The 17352-nt window shown below is 43.0% G+C and overlaps 1 protein-coding gene and 1 long non-coding RNA gene across 3 annotated transcripts in view; one reads left to right on the forward strand and one right to left on the reverse strand.

Annotated features, from left to right (window-relative positions):
* The window catches only part of LOC120812518 (guanine nucleotide-binding protein G(o) subunit alpha-like), a 90945-nt gene that overhangs the window by 16087 nt on the left and 57506 nt on the right, over positions 1 to 17352 (forward strand). The gene's annotated exons all lie outside the window — the stretch shown is intronic.
* Positions 2145 to 4306, reverse strand: LOC144391017 (uncharacterized). Its single transcript, XR_013454876.1, has 4 exons — positions 2949 to 4306; positions 2781 to 2858; positions 2571 to 2684; positions 2145 to 2476 (listed from the first exon to the last, which is right to left on the reverse strand). It is a non-coding gene; the product is annotated as an uncharacterized LOC144391017 (long non-coding RNA).

Below are 17352 nucleotides of genomic sequence, written 5' to 3' on the forward strand. Positions count from 1 at the left end.
AGCATATGATATCTATGTGTGTTTGTGCGTGTGTTATTGATTTGATACGGTCTGGTCAGAGGTGATGGGAAGGTCTTATTGTTTCATTTAGGGCAAAAGTACAAGGACAACTTCCTCGTCCACACTGACCTTTTTTACAACCTTTCCAGATAATAATTTAGCCAACAAGCCAGTGTAATCAGTCAAATCTAAATCTTTTTTTTATCTTCTTGTTGTCATCTATCGTTATTAGTTTAATACCTTAAGTTTAAAATGATTAGAATATAATGATTGTATTTTTATTGAAATATTTATTTTGATGCGATTATCTTGGCATTATTATTTTCAATACTGTATAATAATAATGATAATAATAATAATAGTAATAATAATAATAATAATATTGTGCTGTGGTCATAATGATGGTGCTTGTACAGAGGTTAAAATCCCCATAATCAAGCCAATGACGTTACAGTCAATGCTTTGTGCCATGATTTCAGCAGACACGAGGAAGGAGCAGAGATTATTTAATAGAGAATGAGAGAATTTGACAGTGGACAAGAAACAGAGACCAGACTAGGCTGCCCCTCAAAGTAACCAGAGGAGATATTCATCTTACATCTATAAATGTCGAGTAGAGCTCCAAAATGGGACAGAATGTCCTAAGAAATATACATATGTGTACGATACATGTTTAGAGCCTTTGCGATCAGCTGTGTGTGATGCTGATGGTGAATGTCAAATGTGTTTACATTTTTTAATTCCCACTCATTTCACACCTTTTGTGCTATTTGGACTCCCTTTGACTCCTCCTGTTTTGTCCCCCCCCCCAATCTTTCATTATTAAAGTACAATGTATTGGTCACAAAAATACAATTTCACCTAGTCTACAAACTATTTTTCATTGCTTTTCCTTACCCTGTCTTCTGATAACACCCCCGACATCTGTGTCCCCAGCCTTGGCAAGTTGCTGTGGCAACCCGGTGTTTTGCCTTGCTCTCAACACATTCCACAAAAGCGCATGTCCAAGGGCGCTGTGACAAATGCACACACACATGCACTTGCACAATGATAGCCGAGTGGGCTTTAAATAGACTTGTTGTCACTGCTGTATGAATCTGCAAGTAGTTTTCACTCACGTCCAAAGACGAAGCTGCTGCCACTGATATTTTGAATAGCTGTCAAACCTCCATGATCCTAATGAAAATTAAATGGAGAAATTTGGGATTTACCGTTTTTGGATCACACCCATTTCTTTCATTTTGATCTACATTACACACCTGGAACATTTTGTCACAGGATCTTGTTGCACGGTTGTGATGTTATCACAGTGACAACACCCACCCAAATACAGAATGACAGACATTTTAGTCAAAGTACTACAAAACCCATTTCCGTGGTAGTTTCTGCTATAATAGGTGTCGGAAGGACCCTATTTTGCCATTTAGACACTTTTCCATGTCCCACTGAAATCCTTGCCGTGAGAAATACCGGCGGTATTGTAAGCTGTGGAGTTGTCATTGTCATTTTAGAATTGTACTATATGCCACAGTCTGTTGAAACAATATTGATTCAATACCGATATGTTGCATAGTGACAAACTGCGACACTACTGCTGATATTGACATTATCTTTCCAAATTAGTAAATTGTCAAAGCACACACTGCATGAAAAGTGAGATTTTCGTCCCCGTAAACGCCCGGAAATCTCCCTAATTTCCGACAATTTGCAACCCGCGCACGTCGCGTTTGTCTGTGCCACAAATTGTCGGAAACGAACCATGACGTAGGTGGAGAGCTGGCGGAGGTGCGAATGGCCCGAATTAGCATATGAATGCAGCGAAACCGAGCGGGCTTGAATATCCTTACTCCTTATTGGAGGAAACCACAACTTACTAACAAATAAAATCACTCGTGATTGGCAGCAAAACCACACGTGGGCAGACCAGGCTTGAGTTTCCTTGTTCATGATTGGATGAAAACAACTTTCAATCACTCGTGATTGGTTGGCAGATCTGTCGCTATTGGTCACCCGCCTCATTTTATTTATATATTCATATTATGCTGTATATTCATTTCATGGTTATCCTATGTAGGCTACTTCACTATTATTAGGATACCAACCAGGACATCAATGAATTTATAGAGAAAATGAACATTTGCCACATGTTTATGCAAAGAAAGAGCTTTATTAACAACACACAAACAACAACTACATACAAAGTGAGGATCTGCCCACACTTGGGTAACGGCAGTTTAAAAACTACAGCTCAGTAAACTGTCCGTTTGCCTCCTCGGGGTTGTTGACCGTCACTGGCGCCGTGTTTTCCGAGGCAGGTCTGTTGTGCAGGCGGCTCGTGTGTGTGTGGCGACCGTACGATCCACCCCGAGACCCCGCCAACAACGCCGTCCCCTCCGTCCGACGTGAGCTCTACGGTGGCGGATTTCCAGAGTTCCACCTCGTCATCAGCCAGCGCACTTTGTCTCGATTCCAGCAGCTGTAAAAACAACAATGAATCAGTACTGTGCGATGCGTACGGACACAACACATCTATCAATGCACCTGAAACAAGTCAGCAAATAAACTCTGACCCTCTTTCTTCTCGCTCGACTCCGCGCTGAATCCTTCGCAGCTTCCGCCCGCAATGAGTGTCCGCCTGAACCTGAAGCTCCTGCGTCCCGTCTCAAAATACGTCTCACAGGCGGCTGGAAAACAATTAAATGAGTGTGGTATGAATACAAAAAAAATCAAACGCAAGTCACAGTAACATTTAACAAGGAAGGAGAAACAGTGTCACTTACACACAATGACGTCGTCTAAATCTGGACTTTTCCCGGAGCAAATACGAGGTCACCGCCTCATTATGAGGCGGGATTAGTCTGTGAAAACAAAATGTACAGTTATGATCGGTATACATACGTATATATTTCCTTATAGCGCAGAATGAAAGCATATTCTGTAAATGTTACCCTTGCTCCGGTTCGTAGCGCCTGTAGTTCGTCTCGGAGTTGTGAAGACGGCGCACCGCTTCCTGTAAACGACACGGCAAAGAAAACACACTTTAATAAAGCTGTTTCTGCTCACTTGTAAGGCTACTAGGCTACTCTTAGCTTAGCTTGAGGCTACGCTACTCTTAGCTTAGCTTGCAGTCATCGAACGTATTCTTACCGCTATCGTGGGATTGTGCTCCCGTCTCCTCTTCTTTGAGTCGGTTCCTCTCCTCCATGGACAGAAACCCGCAGAGTCCCGAACGCTCCAGTGGAGCGAACCGCTCGTTGATATCGGCGGTTTGTTGTTGGAGTTGACGAGACGATCCACTGAGAGCATCAGCAGCTTCTTCTCGTCTGTCTGCGGACTGGCCGAAAGTTGGTGACCGCGGAGAGGAGTTGAAGGCGAGTTGAACGCGAGACGTCGTCCCGCCATTATTCACGAAGCAGCAAAAACCAAACAAAGGAACTGGAGATACAGTTCTTCTGAATGTAGTAACACACACGTGTCTGTTTGTATGCTCGTCTTGCAAGTACTGCTGTATCAGTCATGCCTATGACCTCACACGTGATTGGACGAGGAGTCTAAGGGTCCTCCAATCACATACGAGGTTATTGTTATACGGAAGGACCAGTATTTTAGGAAGACAAATGGTTGGGACTTTGAAACAGCTGATATGCTTTATGTAAAGCAGTGTTTTGGTGTCAGCAGAACGACTTTCCCTAGAAAACTGTACAGTGGCTCTTTCTCCATTCCACCAGACAATCTTGAGTCTGACAGACATGCAATGTTGACAATGTATCATCAGATGTACCCTTGTGTCACTGAGGTTGAATGTTTTGCCATGACATGTAAACAGGTAACATATATGAATGTAACTTACTCAATCGATAGATGCAGAGCATAAAGGTCAGCATATGTTTATGCTAAGTGGTGTGGAAACACTATCAGTTTTGAGGAACCCGTCCTTGACCCTCTAGCAGAACTACGACCAGCCATTATAAAGCAGTTTATAGTTGTTAATGTTGTGTCAAAGGGTACGGCATTTAAACATGTTCTTGCACAAGTTTCCTGGCTTCATCTCCACCCGGACAGACATTTTTATGGAAAGCCAATAGAAGTTTGGGGCTTGCAGGGAACAGACACGTCATACCCAGCATCATTTCTGCCAGTTGAGCGCATTGCTAGAAGATGTGTGGTTAATACATCCTCTGTGCATTTAAGTAAGACCAAAGAAAAGGTCACTGTAGTCCTGCCACTATGCACTGTAGTTGAGCTCTAGGAGACTGTGATCTCTGCAGACCCCTCATGCTGATTCAAATGTTGTTTGCATGGAATGCTCATTTTTCCTTGATTAAAACAAATTTTTTAAAGAAGTTATTTTGTGTATCTTTTTTACATAACATTTGCCATTGCTAATGGCGTACACAGTAATCTAGCATATTTGAATTAAATAAATCAATTTAAGCTAAAATGTAAGAGTCTATAATTAGGCTACTGAGCCTGATCTATTTGTACCAGAGATTTTCTTACCTTTTAAAAAAATGTCACCTGGGCTAAAACTCCCTCTGCGACCCTGATTTGCATTTGTATAGCTCACAGCATTTTCATTTACATGTCAAAGCCTCCCCTAGAAATAGGAGGAGGGGGGTCATGGGGGGACAACTGCCAAGGGAGGCCCACGTCAATTTCTGACAATTTACGGCAGTTTTCGGCGTTGCCCTCAAATTGCCGCAAATTGCCGCAAACCTGAAATTCCACGACAATTTACAGTGCCGCATACTGCCGAAAATCCCACTTTTCATGCAGTGACAGCTTTTTAAATTTTCTTTTTTTTTACCTCAACTTCAGCCTACAGCAATAACATTGAATTAATGCCTTTCTTTTTCCTTGTGAGCGTGCGCCAGTATGTACGTTACTGCTGCTTAGGCCTTAGGCGCCACTTTCTATCCACTGGTTCAATGCTTCCGCACAATTCTTCCGCACATTATGTGTGCGCATGCATTATTATCTGTTCAGGGTTGCTAGACTGGCTTATAGAATACCAGACAGTCAAAGGCTCATGCTGCCAGGGGTAAGCATACACACACTCGTACTGAAAGCCTTGTTTTACATGCCAACCTTATTGTTGGTGGTCCGATCCTTCATGTCTCGCGTCGCTATTAGTTTCTGTAGCATCCAATACACACCTTTAGTACTGATGAAGAGAAGGAAATTAAGGACGCAGCTGTTAGACTGCAGCAGGCACGTACGCATCTAACATCAGAAAAACACTTTGTGTCTCGATGGACCCTTGAAGGCGATGGAGGGAGGAAGACAAAAGGGAGATGGAATGAACAGAGGGATGAGATGAAGGTATAGACGGAACGAGAGAGAGGGAGGAAACTGGCAGACAGGTTGCTGCTTTTTGTTGTGGAAACAAGCTTGTTATCCTCATGGGTTTGTCCAAATGTGTGTTAGCTGTAATATGTGGGTATGTGAACAACGCCCCTCTGATGATAATGTTCCCTCTGCTCATTAAAGAATAACACAACGTGCACACAATGGCCACACTTCAATGGAGTCTAAAGTGAAGGTAAGTATGGAGTCTCCCATGTATTTGTGTGTGTGTTGTATCCACGCTTTTTAACGAGCACACCGTGCAACCATTCAAGAACTTTTTTTCGTGTGTTTAAAATGTTAAAGTGCTTTTGGCCAATACACTGACTGTGCAAATTATAAACATTTAGCAACAGTGTTTACAGCCAAAGAACACTACTTGAGATATTCGAAATATTTTGTCTTTACCGTCAACAAATCCCATGAATGATTAATGGGTCAATATTCAAAATAGTTGTTAATTACTGTAATATTTTGGTCTCTTAATAAGATTCGTACTAGCGTAATTATTGAAAATTCTCTTATTGATGCTGATAATGGCATCGACAAAATCATAGATTTAGAGATTCTGAGATTGGAAAAGATACATTTTTGCATACATTCAAATGTGTGCAGAATTCAGGATTTCATTCTAACATTTGATTGCAGATGAGATTATTCGGTATTGTAAGTGACGACAAATTATTTGCAGCATTGGATTTCATTTTTTAGATTTCCCAGAAGGCAAGCAGCTACTAATGTTGTTTTGAAGCAACAAAAAACACACTTTGCTAAAAAATAATCCCAAACTGGTTATTGCCCTAATTTGCTGCTCTGTTGTCTACTGATCAGAAAAGTGGTTTTTCACCCATTTTTGTAATAAACATACTGCTTGACAAATGGTTATTATGTGATAAAAGATTCCTTTTTGCGTCATACTGACTTACATTTCTTAATCTTTGCACCCTTTATTTTTTTAAAGGAACAAACACACACGGGGGTTACAAGGTTATTCAAAATATGATGCTTTGAATTATAGATTCCTTCCAACCAGGTTAAAAAGGTCATTGTCGGGACTCTGCCTCCACTACTCACACTCACATTCAATTGTTTGAAGTGTGTGTGTGTGTTGTTGAGAAGGGCGATTGTGTGTGTGTGTGTGTGTGTGCGTTTGAAGTGGGTGTCAGTAAGCCACCTTCCAGCAGTGCTGCGCTTCCTTTGATTTGTGTTCCCTGCCTCTCTTCTCCCTCCCCCTCATTCTCATCTGTTCTTTTCAGCATCCTCCGTTTGTCATCTCTCCTCATCACCTTGTTTCCTTGTATCATCGCTTCACCTTTTTCCTTCTTGTTCTTCTCCTCAGTCATCAGGGATCTTTCTCTCGGTTGCTTTACGGTGTTACGCTCGCCGCTCCATTCGCTTCTTCCAGTCGAATCCAAATGATCAATAAGATCTGCGTAGGACACGCTTCGATCAATTTGTCAGAACACTAATCCCACCCTTCAGTGATGTGAGGTCGTCAGTCTGTGGGTTACTGCAGCCAGCTAATTAACCCACAACCAGTCACAGTTTGTGGACTTTAGGCCAGCTGTATGTGGTTGTGTTTGCAGAGCGAGAGAAATGTAGTAAACCAGACCGAGGGAGAAGAGTATGAAAGTCACATTGTCACAGCTCCGAGATGAACTGATGAACTGAGATTGTTTTTTTTTCCATATGTATTACAGGTAAATAAACAATTTTTTAGATATTGCTTTGCATCTTCCGTTGTGTATATTGTGTATATACAACGTTTTTTCAGAATTCATAGAAGAGGAGCTCTCCCACAAATGACTCTGCTGTACTTGGGTACTGCAAGCTGTCCAGTACAGTCAGACTGATTGCATTGTTGGCTTCACTGAAGGGTCACGGCTTGATTCAGTAGCTCATTTCACCCAGCTGGGCCCTTCCTGTGTACAGTTGGCATGCTCGTCCTGCTCCCTCCCCAGTCCAGAGACGTGCAGGTTTGGTTGCTGCTCTGAATTCCTGTAGGTGTAAATGTGAGCATGAATGTGTTCCAATGTCTACTGGGATGGGCTCCAGCTCGCTGCGCCCTTGCACAGGCTAAGCGGTTTAGAAAATGAATGAATGCCCGACTTAGTAACGTGATGGTGATACTTAGTGAGGAGGAAATCAGCATCCGACATTTCCTCGAGAGTGCGTGTGTCACCAAAACGTTTGGTTGGGTGACCCCCCCCCCCCCCCACTCATTTTTTTCAAGTAATATACTAATTAATTGTCACATATTTGGAATTCTCTTGAATTGCCAAAAAATGTAAACATTATTATTCATATTTTTATAAACTGCTGCAGTAACTTCTCCTGCAGCTCCACAATGAGTTTGACATGGGTTAAATATTTAATTTGTGCTATTAAATGTGTAATATTCTCCACTGACAAGTGGGAATATGATAGCATACTAAACTAAGCGCTCACGGTGCTGCTACCGCGTGTTCAAAGATATTCTGTTTGTCATATCAGTAAAATAGGTTGACTGTGTCTCATAACATTTCTGTATGTTTTTGACTCCGTTTAGCTACAAGCTCTTATTCCATTGCCCTCTTGTGTTCCCCGTTTGTCTGGCTGGGAACCAAGAGTGGTTTCTAGAGTAAAGCCTGCAAAAACATGTCACAGTGCATAACATCAGAAAGGCTCCGTGTAGAAAGGCCTTTAGGGGAGGCAACATACACACGCTAGTCCTCTGCCAGACTGCCACACATCACCCTGTACCTCTCTAAAGACACACACACACACTGACCACACAACCTTCCTCTCGCTTACCTTCTCACTGTGATTGCCGGACCGGTGCTGCCAGCATTATTTGACAGGCACATGGACCTGTCTTGCCAAGACACAACAACGCAGCGCTACAAACGGGACCATGATGCCTTGCTCCTATCGCTTCCAGTTACCAAGGCCGCCAATCATCAGTGCTGCATTGCTGAGCAGGACTTCACCAGCCAAAATTGAAAATACACACATACCAATTTAGTGTTTTTTTTTAAACATGAAATGTGATTTGAGGGGATAGAGTAAGGAAGAAAATGACTGAAGGAGTCATGTGACCCAACTTTTAAAGCCACATCTTAGAGAGATAATGGGACGTTTATAAGTTTATAAATGCATCTCTTTGTGCATGAGGCTGTGGTTCCTCTCTAGGATTCCTTGAACAACATAACGGAGTAGAACAGTTCCATACGTGCAAACTTGTTGCTTTTCTGCGAAAAAAATGTGTGTAGGCCAAACCCGGTTATCCACAATGGGTTATTTTAAATGACCCACCGTATGCCCATTTTACCAAAAGTTGATATGGTTCCTTGTCTTAATGAAAGGTCTAACATACTTTGGTCAAAATACCACAAGGATCATTTAAAACGGCACCCTAACAGCCCTCCACAGGGTGACCTGTTTTGAGTGCATTTTCCTTTAAATGCTAATGAGCCAGCCCCCCTGCCCCCTCTGCGGACAGGGTATCTTGAGGGCTTCATTTGCTTCATGCTGCTAGCTAGCTATTCCAAGTCTATCAGAGGTTTGCAAAAACTGACTGCTTTGGCAAATATCGTATTGTAGCGACCCTGTTCAGGAGTGTGTGTGTGTGTTAGTTCTGCGTGTCACGTCATCCCCTCACTCCGCCCAATCATGGGCAGTCACTGTACATGCTAGGCAGGGGGCGGCCAGTGATTTGGGGAGATCAGGGGCAGTGGGTGTTCCCGTGTTGTGGGCACTAAAAGGGTGGAATTTTCATAATATGTCCAGTAAGAAAATCAAACTGTACCCAATCAGATTCAGATTCTGGTCTAACTTTTATGATTATTCTACATTGGCTCGCTCATTAAAAACAAAAAATCTCTGTCGTGGCGCAATTGTCCTCTTGGTTTTGAGTCATTGTGACACTTGGGCAGTTGGGCCACACAGGTTTGGGATGAGTCCCTCACGAAGGCAACTGGCATTTATGTGTAATTGCCCATTAGTCCAGTTCTCTCACGGGGTTAATGAAAGCTTCCCCAGGGACTTCGTTCTCAGAGGCTGAACATGGACAGCACACTCCCAAACGAAGGAGACGAGGGAAACAGTCTTGTCAAACATGATGCATGGAAAAATAACGCAAATGAGCAGCCCAGAAAGAGGAATCGAGCACTGGAGACGGTCCTCAGGGGTTTAGCACATAGGCACACCACTATGCCATATTTGTGTGGATCAGGTGGACGGATGTCCTCTCATTTCCAGGCCCCTGCAGAATGACCAAATGCCATAAATAACTGAGTTCAGACCACGGATGAGAGTAAGTGACAGCACTGCGCTGTTTACATTACATGCTGTTTGCAAACTGAGACGCACATTCAGAAGCAATAGGTGTGATGTGAAAGAGGGTTATAATATCAATGTATATTTAACATTCGACTAGCTTTGATCGGATTACCTACCAATGACAATGCTGGAGAATAATGTGGAGTCCTGCATACAGTGGATTTTTTAGGTCCTATAACACCGATAATAAGTCAGATTTGTTTAGTGTCGAGATGTTTGTTTTCTTTGCAGGTTACATAAATCCTATTTTTTTATTTAGTTATGCATTGCAACATAACATCTCCACTGATAAGCAGTGCATCAATTAATATGCTGTCATCAGACTCCAGTAAGTAACCACTATAACGTCTTTAATGTTTGCTGACACAGTTTTCGAGGGCCTTTGTGATGCAGAGTACGACGTTCGCCACTACAGGCAACGAGAAGAGTCTATTGTCTGTTTTTCCCTAAACAAAAACTTATGAGGGTGAATATTGAGGTTGAAAATGTATTACTGTAACAGTGAAATAAGTGTATTTGAGCTCTTTAACTTGGTATAAGTTGGAACAAATGGAACAAACCCACAGACCGCCAAACTAGAAGTGTTTTTATTTGACGCAATTTTGCTTTTCTACTGCATACTGACTGTCTCTGACATTGTTGTGTGTGGATTCCTCTCTGTTCTATGTTCAATCTGGCAGCCAACTCCTGGAGCCGCTAATTAGGCTGGGCTAAAAATAGACACCTTCCTAAAAGGTGTATATATCATCGCTGTCATACAAAACCTCAGAAGTGTAAATATCCTGCCTCCCATTGTTAACTGGTTGGTTTATATTTTCCACAGTATGTTTTATTAGAGCTTTTAAGAAGGTTTAGAGAGAGTGGCCCAAGCATTCGCTACCTATAATATTGAATAACAATGTTTTATTAAACAAAATAAGAGGATATAATGGATTACAATAAATGCATCTGCCGGAGTCAAGGAGTCACCAATATATTACGAGAGAATAAACAGGCATTGTTTTAATTATTTGGAACGCGGATGTCTTTTTTTGACATGTTGGTTAAGCTTAATAGGACAAAGGTATCGGAATAAGCTGTCCTTAACTAAACCAGTATTCATTCATTTGGACAATATATATTAACTGGGTCAAGGGAAACCTCAATCTGCTAGCTTGGTAATTAATCAGGAATCAGGAAACATTTATTTAGAAAAATATGCCAAAAAGGAATTTGTCTTGGCGGTTAGTGCGCGACAGTAGACAGACAAGACAGCCGTGCACAAGTAATAAAATAAAGTAAAATGAAATGCTAATGCAATGGGTTAGTAGAATAAGGCTATTGGTTAGTATAAAACAAGGGAATAAAGTTAAAAAATTTTAAATATTAAAAAAGTCAAAAAGAAAAATATTGAGCATAAAGTGCACTAACGAACAAATAACAAACAAGTAACAAAGTGACGAGTGACGACAAAGTGATGAATTACAGTTAAAGTGGCATGTGCAGTGTGAAGGGGAGTGACCGGTGGAATGTTATGTCAGTGGGGGACCGGCTCTGTTGATGAGCCCGACTGCCGACGGGAAGAAACTGTTCGTGTGGCGGGAGGTCTTAGTCCTGATGGACCGCAGCCTCCTGCCAGATGGAAGGGGCACAAACAGTTTATGTCCGGGGTGGGAGGGGTCGGCCACGATCTTTTTAGCTCGCTTCAGAGACCTGGAAGCGAACAAGTCCTGCCGGGACGGCAGATTGCAGCCGATCACCCTCTCTGCAGAGCGGATGACACGCTGCAGCCTGCCCTTGTCCTTGGCTGTGGCTGCAGCGTACCAGACGGTGATGGAGGAGCAGAAGATGGACTCGATGATGGCCGTGTAGAAGTGGACCATCATCGTCTTTGGCAGGTTGAATTTCTTCAGCTGCCTCAGGAAGAACAACCTCTGCTGAGCCTTCTTGGTGATGGAGCTGATGTTCAGCTCCCACTTGAGGTCCTGGGTGATGATGGAGCCCAGGAAACGGAAGGAATCCACAATAGTGACGGGGGAGTCACACAGGGTGATGGGGGAGGGTGGGGCTCTGTTCCGCCGGAAATCCACAACCATCTCCACTGTCTTTAGAGCGTTGAGCTCCAGGTTGTTCTGGCTGCACCACGAAACCAGATGGTCGGACTCCCACCTGTAGGCGGACTCATCACCACCAGAGATCAGTCCAATGAGGGTGGTGGCATCCGCAAACTTCAGGAGCTTGACGGACTGGTGACTGGAGGTGTAGCTGTTGGTGTACAGGGAGAAGAGCAGAGGGGAAAGAACGCAGCCTTGGGGGGAACCGGTGCTGATGGTCCGAGAGGCTGAGACATGTTTCCCCATCTTCACGTGCTGCTTCCTGTCAGACAGGAAGTCTTTCATCCACTTGCAGGTGGAGTTGGGCACGTGCAGCTGGGAGAGTTTGTCCTGCAGCAGAGACGGGATGATGGTGTTGAAGGCAGAGCTGAAGTCCACAAACAGGATCCTGGCGTAGGTTCCTGGGGAGTCCAGATGCTGGAGGATGTAGTGGAGGGCCATGTTGACAGCATCATCCACAGACCTTAAATTAAAACTAATAAGCGGTAAAAAATAGAACAGGATAAAACAGGATCTATGATTTACATTTAAGGATGGGCTGATAAGTCATTTATCATTCGATACTAGCCGGAAAAAATAACCTATATATCAAGGTAAATAGAAACTGACAAATCTCCTAATGAAGCATCTTGCAAATAATTGTTGGACAAGATTCTTAATACTTGCTTGGTCAGCATCTTAGTTTAGCTTGTTAGCAACTTAACAGCATCAAAGATGACTTGCAGCGAAGGCTGATGGGAATATTTGGTATTTGGGTCATGAACCAACGTATTGTACAATTTACAGTGCATCCGGAAAGTATTCACAGCGCTTTACTTTTTCCACATTTTGTTGTTACAGCCTTATTCCAAAATGGATTAAATTAATTATTTTCTTCACATTCAACATTCTACAAACAACAACCCATAATGACAAAGTGAAAAATGTTTTTTGCAAATTTTTGCAAATCTGTTAAAAATAAAGAACGTAAACATAACATGTACATAAGTATTCACAGCCTTTGCCATGACACTCAAAATTTAGCTCAGGTGCTTCCTGTTTCCACTGATCATCCTTGAGATGTTTCTACAACTTCATTGGAGTCCACCTGTGCTAAATTCAGTTGATTGGACATGATTGAGAAAGGCACACACCTGTCTATATAACGTATCAGAGTTGACAGTGCATATCAGAGCATAAACCAAGCCATGAAGTCCAAGGAATTATCTGTAGACCTCAGAGACGGAATTGTATTGAGGCACAGATCTGGCGAAGTGTACAGAAAGATTTCTGCAGCATTGAAAGTCCCAATGAGCACAGTGGCCTCCATCATCCGGAAATGGAAGAAGTTTGGAACCACCAGGACTCTTCTTAGAGTTGGCCGCACAGCCAGACTGAGCGATCGGGGGAGAAGGGCCTTACTCAGGGAGGTGACCAGGAACCTGATGGTCACTCTGACAGAGCTCCAGCGTTGTTCTATGAAGAGGGGAGAACCTTCCAGAAGGACAACCATCTCTGCGGCACTCCACAAATCAGGCCTGTTTGGTAGAGTGGCCAGACGGAAGCCACTCCTCAGTAAAAAGCACATGACAGCCCGCCTGGAGTTTGCAAAAAAGCACATGGAGGACATTCAGACCATGAGAAACAAAATTCTCTGGTCTGATGAAACAAAGATTGAACTCTTTGGCCTGAATGCCAAGCGTCATGTCTGCAGGAAACCAGGCACTGCTCACCACCTGGACAATACCATCCCTACAGTGAAGCATGGTGGTGGCAGCATCCTGCTGTGAGGATGTTTTTAGCGGGAGGAACTGGGAGACTAGTCAGGATTGAGGGAAAGATGAATGCAGCAATGTACAGAGACAACCTCGATGGAAACATGCTCCAAAGCGCTCTGGACCTCAGACTGGGGCCACGGTTCATCTTCCAACTGGGCAACGACCCGAAAGCACACAGCCAAGATAACAAAGGAGTGGCTTCGGCACAACTCTGTGAATGTCCTTGAGTGGCCCAGCCAGAGCCCTGACTTGAACCCGATTGAACATCTCTGGAGAGGTCTGAAAATGGCTGTGCACCGACGCTCCCCATCCAACCTGATGGAACTTGAGAGGTTCTGCCAAGAAGAATGGGAGAAACTGCCCAGAAATAGTTGTGCCCCGCTTGTGGAATCATCCCCAAGAAGACTTGAGGCTGTAATTGCTGGCAAAGATGCTTCAACAAAGTATTGAGCAAAGGCTGTGCATACTTATGTACATGTTATGTTTTCGTTCTTTATTTTTAACAGATTTGGAAAATTTGCAAAAAACATTTTTTTTAAATTAGAATTAAGAAAAAAAAGAAGTCATCCTCTGATTTTATTTTGAAGGGACTTTTTTAATGCAGCGGAGCGTCGTTTTTTTGCCGGCTCGTTTGCCGGCTCTGGCCCGGCAGACAAGAATGTAATTGAGAACACAATCACGACGCATCTGAATAAACTTCTGGAGCGTTTTAATGAATACTTTCCCGAGAAACAAAGGGATGACGACTGGATACGTGACCCATTTGGAATCGACATAGAAAGTGTCACATTGCCAAGCAACTAGCGGTGTAACGATTCATCCACTGAATCGATTAATCGATTTATATTCCTGCGATCCAACTGAATCGATCTTTGCTCCGCAAATCGGCATTCCGGACGACATATGTTGATTACAAATCGATTGAAATGGTATATAATCGATTGTATCAATAGAGAAGCACAAACACTGTATGGATGTGTGTTTGTTTGTTTGTTTTTTAGCACTTTAGACACGTTAAACGTTACTCGATTCAGTCTGCCTGTCTGTGACGTCATCAGTACGCAGCGGCAGCCGCGCAAAACTCTGAACAACAACAAAACACAGCGTGGAGGAGAGGACTCCGAGCGAGACATTTACACACCAACTTATTGATGTTTTTGCTAACACGGAGGTGTTCTAAATAAGTCGGTCACTGTTTGTAGAATATGTAGAAGCCAAATAAAAGACACGGAAACACAACAAATCTTTCCGGCCATCTACTAAGGCGCCGTGGGATTAAACAACGCCGACAGTCAGGACCTCTAGCAGCGTCACCGCTGCAGCAGCAGAAGGTAACTCCAGCTCTGCAGACACCTCAGGCCTTGCCAGCACCAAACTCAACATCACAGTAACAATTGCCAAGTTTAGTTGTAAAGACATGCGACCCTATGTGGTTGAAAATCCGGGGTTCTGTGAATTGATCCAAACATTGTGTAATTATTGTGTAATGTTTACATTGAAAATTGCACTTGATTCAAATAAAAGGTTAATACATTTGCCATTAATTGTTGTTTGCTTGTTTATAGTATCCATAATTAATTTAAACCTTTCCTTACAAGAAACAACAGGGGAACAGGGAAACTTTGCCTGCACTGTCCAGTAAAGTTACTGAATCGATTTCAAGTCACTGAATCGAATCAAATCGAATCGTTCTAAATTAACCCAGATCGTCCATGAATCGAATTGGCAACCATGAATCGAATTGTTGTTAGAATGAATCGTTACATCCCTACAAGCAACGGAGAGTCAGCTGATGGAGCTGTCATGTGACTGTACGCTGAAAAAGAAATTCATGGAGGTAAGCCTCTCCCAGTTCTGGTGCAGCAGCGTGATCAGCGAGTATCCTTCCCTCGCCACAGCAGTAAAAGTCCTGCTACCCTTCAGCACTACATGTCTCTGTGAGTGTGGCTTCTCAGCTCTGGTTCAGCTGAAGACTAAACACCGGAATAGACTGGACATTGAGCATGAACTCAGACTGGCCTTGTCAACTATAACTTCAGACTTTGAGACTCTTGCCCAGAGCAAAAAACATCCCCAGTTCTCCCACCCGGCTTGTCATTAAGGGGTGATTGTGGGTCCCGGAGCCAGACCAGTTGAGAACCACTGTTTTAAATAACCATGTTTTATGATCTACTAGTTTATTATACCTTGAGAACCAATATTACCGAGATCACTACAGCAAAATGTAGAAGAACCTTTCTTGACAAAGAATTGACCTCAGAGACACAGATGTAACAATTTGGCCTAAACAGACGGTCCAGCCACTTCCAGCACTCCGTCTCCTTGTTCTATCGTGTCCTAGTTTTCCTGACGTACACACTCCCCTCTACACACATGTGGCACATATTCACACACTGCGTACCCAGAGCAAGTGTAATGAAAGTGTGTTTGTGTGTGTGTGTGACTCCGCTCTGCCTTGTAGATGTGAATTATGAAGGACACTTTAATCTTTATTTGATGACTGCCTCTTTATTCAGAAAGCAGCAATTGCTGCAGCTGTGTGTGTATGTTCCTCTGTGCCATTTTCGGTGTATGTGTATGAGGAATTGAGGGGGGCAAAAAGTAGCTGCGTTTGAATTTGACTGTGTATTTTCATATTGTGAGGTCAGCACGGAGACTGGCCTCTGTACTGTTTACTAGTGGTGCACTTTCATTTCTGGATCAAAGCTTGTCCAAAATGTAAAATGAAACACACAGACTCCACTTGTATCAACAAGGAATATCCAGTATTTACAACAGCTATCGCTGACTTTAGTTTAAGTGGATCAGCTTTGAGAAAATACAATCTGTGGATGAAATCAGTTATGACTTTGTTATTTTGTTCTTTTCCTAATCCCTCTGATTGGCCCATGGCTTACTTTGTGTGTGTGTGTGTGTGTGTGTGTGTGTCAGGGAGCATATTGTGTGAGTGCTTGGCCTCTGTGCTTTGTCTTTGACCAGGTAGTGAAACTCCTGTTTTCCGGCTACGCTCTACCCTACCCTGGGTATCTACCCTGATCTATGTCAAAAATCAAACACATCATCCACACATACAAGGACATGCACACACCCCTTTGCAACATCAAATCTTGACGCATTGCTACAGGCCTACACATCCTGCTGGTCACATTGGCACATAGTTTATCTCATGCTGACACACACACACACACACACACACACAGCAACCGTCAGCATGCTGTTAATTATTTTCTTCAAAAGATGCATTTTTCTGCTTTCACTCAGTAAAAGCCATACAAAGGGAGAGCGAGATACATAAGCAGTCTTGGGGAAGAGAGAAGGGGGCTGCAATAGGAAGGAAAGCATGTTGAGAAAAGAACTGAACAAAAACTTCGATCACCCGGGAGGGTCGAGTTGTTTTCTTGTTACTGCACATAATCCAGTAAACGTACTATCAAAACGCACACTAAACTGCAGCTCTGCTTCTATTTCCCTATTTGTGATTAAATTAAAAGGCACAATTAAGGGGCAACACCTATAATATTTCTGTACAATATGAATAAGGGGCCGCATGTGCATGCAACATTAGAAGTTTAAGAACACACACAGAAGTTCCCCATCGGTCAGCTTTGTGCATCATATTCTTCAATCACTATTCATGCTGACATTTAGGAGTACAACCAATTTAAAGGTAAACTAAAGATGCCCATGCACAGATTAAGATACAACATCCAATGGTCTCAAAGCGCAAACGTCCGAGAGCTCAGATGGATAATGTTCCAAGGACTGAAATAAGATGATAAGTGGAAGCAGAGCAGTTGTGGTGCAGTTGGGTTCAAGTCTGACATTTTTCAAAAAGC

This window comes from Gasterosteus aculeatus, chromosome Y (genome assembly GCF_964276395.1).
Source record: "Gasterosteus aculeatus chromosome Y, fGasAcu3.hap1.1, whole genome shotgun sequence".
Taxonomy (NCBI): Eukaryota; Metazoa; Chordata; class Actinopteri; order Perciformes; family Gasterosteidae; genus Gasterosteus; species Gasterosteus aculeatus.